Source organism: Galeopterus variegatus, unplaced genomic scaffold (genome assembly GCF_000696425.1).
Source record: "Galeopterus variegatus unplaced genomic scaffold, G_variegatus-3.0.2 Scaffold3834, whole genome shotgun sequence".
In the NCBI taxonomy this organism is placed as follows: Eukaryota; Metazoa; Chordata; class Mammalia; order Dermoptera; family Cynocephalidae; genus Galeopterus; species Galeopterus variegatus.
Genome location: NW_007729945.1, coordinates 47,013 through 53,963, shown reverse-complemented (window position 1 = coordinate 53,963; position 6,951 = coordinate 47,013). Strand labels below are relative to the sequence as shown.

General features: G+C 41.6%; 1 long non-coding RNA gene across 1 annotated transcript; it reads left to right on the top strand.

Moving 5' to 3' along the window:
• The first annotated feature begins 606 nt into the window (after window positions 1-606).
• On the top strand, window positions 607-1,079 carry LOC103601690. The gene is made up of 2 exons (XR_551469.1): window positions 607-765; window positions 824-1,079. It is a non-coding gene; the product is annotated as an uncharacterized LOC103601690 (long non-coding RNA).
• Window positions 1,080-6,951: the final 5,872 nt, after the last annotated feature.

The following is a 6,951-nucleotide window of genomic DNA, read 5'->3' as shown; positions in this document are numbered from 1 at the left end:
CTCATCTGTAAAATGGGGTCAATAAAGCCTACATCATAGAGCTTTTGTGAGGATTAATGTCTTAATATCTGCAAAATGCTTAAAACAGTGCCAGGCACAGAGAAATTACAATGTAAATTTAAGAATTGATAAGATCTAAATCACATTCCACCTTGACCAATACATTTGTTCTTTTTCTAAATTCCTAGAAATTTCTAAAACTGAGGATTACTACTTCAATACAGAACTGGGTAAGAAAATGTTGAAAACATCCAACACAAAAAAGAAATGTTTTTTAAATGTATAAAAATTACTTGCAAATTGTCTTTTAGGGTCTGCACTTAAACACTCTTGGGCAGGACATGGAGATCTGAAGGAAATAGTAACATCACTGTAAAATCAATGAGGACATGAGAAGACTGCCAAGCTGGGAACATGGACCTCATACCACTGGCTTCAACCCTCAGTTTCCCTTTCTCCTCATTTCCCTAGGGAACAGCCATCTCCCTAAACTGGGGAGCTAGAGAGGGCCAGACCATCCCATCTTTTCATGGGCCTCTGTTTGGGACCTGAAAAATAAATTTTGGGCCCCCAAATTTGAAAGAAAAACCCCTGCAAGACTGAAATTTAATATTTTATTGAATGTCTATAAACATGTAACATGTCAATTTCAACAATGTTGAATTTAACTCTTGTAGACTTGATTGCCAAGAAATAACAATCTTTAATTAATCAAATATTTAAAAAATTATTTAAAAATCAAATTACTCAATGCTTTCCCCTAATATAAGAATTACTTTAAAAAATTATTTAAAAATCAAATTACTCAATGCTTTCCCCTAACATAAGAATTATGATAGTGTGGGATATGGGTGTATTCTGACTCTGATGTGTAATGGGACATGGAGCTTCCAAAGGCAGGAGCACCTAGGGCCTGTGAAGGTCACAAAACCAGCCTAAGTAATAAGATTTTAAGAGCATCCTGGATGTGCTCAAGTCTCTCCGCATCCTCTCCAAACCAAATGCAACTGCCCACCATTTCATCATCAAAGCTGTATTGCTCCAACTGTTAAAATGAAAATATGGTTAGGAAGATTTAATACATTACTTCCACTCTACTGCAGGTGTTCACAAACTTTAGCATGCAGAAGAATCACTTGGAAATTTTTTTTAAATGCATATTTTTTTGGGTACCAGAAATCGGAATTTCTGATTCAGTAGGTCTGGTGTGCAGCCCAGGAATCAAACATTCAGATGTAGGTAATCCAGGGACTATGCTCTGGAAACACTACTCTTGGTGAAATGGGTTTTCCGAGGACAGAGAGAGGAAAGAGCTGGTGAATAATGGAAGGGCTCTGGGGGCACCAACCCCATTCGCAGCAACTGCTGAGTGGATAGAGGTTGGCCTCATGTAGGGTCTACCTAGCTGATGACATCTTACAAATGTTTAGGGGTGGCCCCAAATCTGGGAGCTTCTGTAAATGGATTTCTTGCTCTCAAATGTAANATACACATATTAACCACATGAACCTACCAAGAACAAGTGTCCTGACTCCTTCCCAACCAACCATATATTTTGTGTATCTCTCTACATGAAGAAGGTTTTATCACTGGAACTGTAAGCACCTGGAGTCCAAGATATGCATTGGCTATGCTTTAAATAAAGACAATGTGATCTAAAAAACAAACAAAAGCCTTAAGTCTGACTCCATCCAAGTGGAGCAGCAACCGCTGAATGTCAACCTAAATTTACAAGGAGAAACTTACAAACTTCCCTGGACCCAGAATGAAAACATCAGTTTAATTCAGCTGTTTAACTTTCTAAAACTGATTTAGAAAATGTGGTCTGAGAATTTTTAAGACCTGCGTGTATCATGCAGCCTGTAGGGGGCAGCCACACCCTGGCCACGTTTACCTGAACACAGCAGATATATTACTGAAGGTCTGCTCTGTGCCAGGCGGTGTCTAGGCTCTGAGAACTAAAGCATGAACAGGGATTGATTGTGGAGGACCGAACACTCTTGTTGCGGGGCCAGGGGATGAGACACTAGACTGTGAATTAAAAATAATAATTCAGTTTGCTTCTTGCACAAGACAGTACCTACAATGTGATCTAGTGGCCACCCGAAAGCTAGTAACAGGGGGAGCATAGAGCCTGGGGCAATAATCACAAACTCCTGCTCTAAAACCAGACTGCTTAGGTTTCAAAACCGAGCCCTGCCCCTTACTAGCTGTGTGATGATGGACAAGTCATTTTCTATCTTTGTGATTTAGTTTCTCATCTGTAAAATGGGGTCAATAAAGCCTACATCATAGAGCTTTTGTGAGGATTAATGTCTTAATATCTGCAAAATGCTTAAAACAGTGCCAGGCACAGAGAAATTACAATGTAAATTTAAGAATTGATAAGATCTAAATCACATTCCACCTTGACCAATACATTTGTTCTTTTTCTAAATTCCTAGAAATTTCTAAAACTGAGGATTACTACTTCAATACAGAACTGGGTAAGAAAATGTTGAAAACATCCAACACAAAAAAGAAATGTTTTTTAAATGTATAAAAATTACTTGCAAATTGTCTTTTAGGGTCTGCACTTAAACACTCTTGGGCAGGACATGGAGATCTGAAGGAAATAGTAACATCACTGTAAAATCAATGAGGACATGAGAAGACTGCCAAGCTGGGAACATGGACCTCATACCACTGGCTTCAACCCTCAGTTTCCCTTTCTCCTCATTTCCCTAGGGAACAGCCATCTCCCTAAACTGGGGAGCTAGAGAGGGCCAGACCATCCCATCTTTTCATGGGCCTCTGTTTGGGACCTGAAAAATAAATTTTGGGCCCCCAAATTTGAAAGAAAAACCCCTGCAAGACTGAAATTTAATATTTTATTGAATGTCTATAAACATGTAACATGTCAATTTCAACAATGTTGAATTTAACTCTTGTAGACTTGATTGCCAAGAAATAACAATCTTTAATTAATGCAATATTTAAAAAATTATTTAAAAATCAAATTACTCAATGCTTTCCCCTAACATAAGAATTATGATAGTGTGGGATATGGGTGTATTCTGACTCTGATGTGTAATGGGACATGGAGCTTCCAAAGGCAGGAGCACCTAGGGCCTGTGAAGGTCACAAAACCAGCCTAAGTAATAAGATTTTAAGAGCATCCTGGATGTGCTCAAGTCTCTCCACATCCTCTCCAAACCAAATGCAACTGCCCACCATTTCATCATCAAAGCTGTATTGCTCCAACTGTTCAAATGAAAATATGGTTAGGAAGATTTAATACATTACTTCCACTCTAATGCAGGTGTTCACAAACTTTAGCATGCAGAAGAATCACTTGGAAATTTTTTTTAAATGCATATTTTTTTGGGTACCAGAAATCCGAATTTCTGATTCAGTAGGTCTGGTGTGCAGCCCAGGAATCAAACATTCAGATATAGGTAATCCAGGGACTATGCTCTGGAAACACTACTCTTGGTGAAATGGGTTTTCCGAGGACAGAGAGAGGAAAGAGCTGGTGAATAATGGAAGGGCTCTGGGGGCACCGACCCCATTCGGAGCAACTGCTGAGTGGATAGAGGTTGGCCTCATGTAGGGTCTACCTAGCTGATGTCATCTTACAAACGTTTAGGGGTGGCCCCAAATCTGGGAGCTTCTGTAAATGGATTTCTTGCTCTCAAATGTAATCAGGTGTTTTTAATGTTTTCCACTTCTCAGGGTAAAATGCCCATCATCTCCATGTGTAAAAGAACATCTCATCTGAGCAAAAACTACCTGTTTCAAGTTTTATGGAATACTTCCAAATCCCAGTATTGTAGAATCCAGAATGTCAGACCTGAAGGACCGGAGAGTCCAGTGGTGTCGTTTGTATAGAAAGAGAAACTGAGGGCTTACAGAGGCCACATTGCCTACACACGTTCATACAACTGGGACTACCACTCGATGTTCTTGGAAGTCAAGTCAGTGATTTTCCCTAAATCTCTTTTGGCAAGCAAATCTGTATCCCCTTCTCTGTAAGATTTATGGCTTGTCTCCTTTGAGCACATTGCTAGTCTGTCTCTGCGGGATGGAGAGTAATCTTTACTGTATGTTGGGAGGAGAAGAGTGTTGTAGCCAGGAACACAGATTTCATGATCATATAGATCCAGATGCACACACTGGCTTGGTTTGGGTAAATGCCTTAAATTGTCTGAGCCTCATATGTAATATGGAGGATAAGAAAACCTACTCCCTAGGGCCACCTGGCACAGTTTTAGGCTCACTAAATCATCATGTGCTCTTGGCATGGTGACTTCCCCAAAGTCAGGGCATAAAATCATTCAGGGAGCTGGTGTTGTGTCACTCACTGCATTTGTTTATATTCCCCAGGGGTCAAGCCAGCCTTCGAATGATCTCTCATCAGCATGGGCAGAAGCAAACACCCATTTCTATTACTTTATAGCTCCTGAACCTGCTGGGGTATGACCTGCTGGACTGAGCTCAGCTCAGCTTCCCTGGAAGTTAATGGTACACAGAGAAAGATGAATATTCTAGGCTTTCCAAAAGCAATCATCATGTGTGGTTACCAGAAAACTTTCATTCAATGTCCTGATGGAAAGGAAGCAGAGATACAAATAAACCCAGAATTTATATTTGCCTTGGGATAAATTATATGACATTGGAGGGTGGATAGCAGATTTTCTTTCTGGATGATTTTCTGCNTTTTATGGAATACTTCCAAATCCCAGTATTGTAGAATCCAGAATGTCAGACCTGAAGGACCAGAGAGTCCAGTGGTGTCATTTGTATAGAAAAAGAAACTGAGGGCTTACAGAGGCCACATTGCCTACACACGTTCATACAACTGGGACTACCACTCGATGTTCTTGGAAGTCAAGTCAGTGATTTTCCCTAAATCTCTTTTGGCAAGCAAATCTGTATCCCCTTCTCTGTAAGATTTATGGCTTGTCTCCTTTGAGCACATTGCTAGTCTGTCTCTGCGGGATGGAGAGTAATCTTTACTGTATGTTGGGAGGAGAAGAGTGTTGTAGCCAGGAACACAGATTTCATGATCATATAGATCCAGATGCACACACTGGCTTGGTTTGGGTAAATGCCTTAAATTGTCTGAGCCTCGTATGTAATACGGAGGATAAGAAGACCTACTCCCTAGGGCCGCCTGGCACAGTTTTAGGCTCACTAAATCATCATGTGCTCTTGCATGGTGACTTCCCCAAAGTCAGGGCATAAAATCATTCAGGGAGCTGGTGTTGTGTCACTCACTGCATTTGTTTATATTCCCCAGGGGTCAAGCCAGCCTTCGAATGATCTCTCATCAGCGTGGGCAGAAGCAAACACCCATTTCTATTACTTTATAGCTCCTGAACCTACTGGGGTATGACCTGCTGGACTGAGCTCAGCTCAGCTTCCCTGGAAGTTAATGGTACACAGAGAAAGATGAATATTCTAGGCTTTCCAAAAGCAATCATCATGTGTGGTTATCAGAAAACTTTCATTCAATATCCTGATGGAAAGGAAGCAGAGATACAAATAAACCCAGAATTTATATTTGCCTCGGGATAAATTATATGACATTGGAGGGTGGATAGCAGATTTTCTTTCTGGATGATTTTCTGCACAGGCGACTATTAGAATTTATAGCTGGTCCCTGAGTGCACATCAGCTCATAGGCTGGGAAGTCGGCCCAGAAGCCTGAGGATTCCATGCCTGGAGGGTTTAGTGCATGCTCATGCAGGAATGGGAAAGTTATCTTTGGATTTTCATTTGTCAAATTGTGAGAAGGCTTTGTTACTTTCTCCAAAGCCCGAGAGTTTCTAACATCCTTTCCTCTACATGGTAACCAGCAACTGCAAGGTGCTAACTTCCATAGCAGGCCACCCAAAGAGGGACATACAGTAGTTCAAACCACTGACCTGCATTAGTTTTGAGCTGACTGTGACAGCCAGTTCTCCACAGTCTAGTTTAGAAACTTCAGCAAGCTGTTTATTAACTTAGGAGTAAAAACTCCAGCAGTGGTCTGCCGATAACCAATCTGGTGTCCCTTGCACACTGGCAACACTCTGTAGCGTTCCCTTGGTGCGTTCCCTTGCTTTGGAACACTGCTATGGAGTGGCACAGATGTGTCTTTAGGCTTGCTGGTCCCCGGTGAGCCTCACAGCAGCCCAGGGTCTCACCACAGGTAGCGTGGCCAGGGGAACCATTACCTATGGCTTTATCAGGCAGACCACGTCTGGATCCTCCTCTACAGTCTCAGCTATTTGACCTTGGACAAAGTCAAGGATCAACTACTCATCTGTGAGATAGAGATCATCATAGTACCTACTCCACTAGGTTCTTGTGAGGATCACATGAGAATGTACAAAGGGTACCTGGCACGTACTATGTGCCCAGGAAATGGTAGCTCTAATGATTTTTCTGCTCACGAGTGGCACTCTTAGTAACAAACTCTTCTTTTTCAAGAATACACTCTCTTCTACTTTTAAAATGGAAAAGAAAAAAATTGCCAATTTCAACAGAAACCTGTGAAAACACTCGGGGACATCCATACTGTGAGGTGCTTGCACAGCGATCAGAATGAAAACCGCAGGTTAGACCCACCTGGTTCTTTACCTCCAGCCGTGGTACTAATCACATTTATGGCCACATTCTACTCCTGGGTGAAATGAATGGGCTTAAAAATAATAAAAAGAAAGGATCAGCCTTATGGGCAAGCTTGATGACAAGAGATTTGGAACATTTCTTGGGCCACATTAGACCAGACACCAGAAAGTAATGTTTAGGTCCTAATCTAAACACTTGCTCATTTGGGGAACCCGAATGCCTGATGTTAGTCTGGATTCTTCACTGGAGGCTGAGCAGAGCTGGAAGTGTGTCTGCAGGAAGTGATTCTGAGTGGGTAGTATGTGTGCTCTGCTCCACACCACCTCCTCCCAGTGATTTATCCTCGGGTTTAGC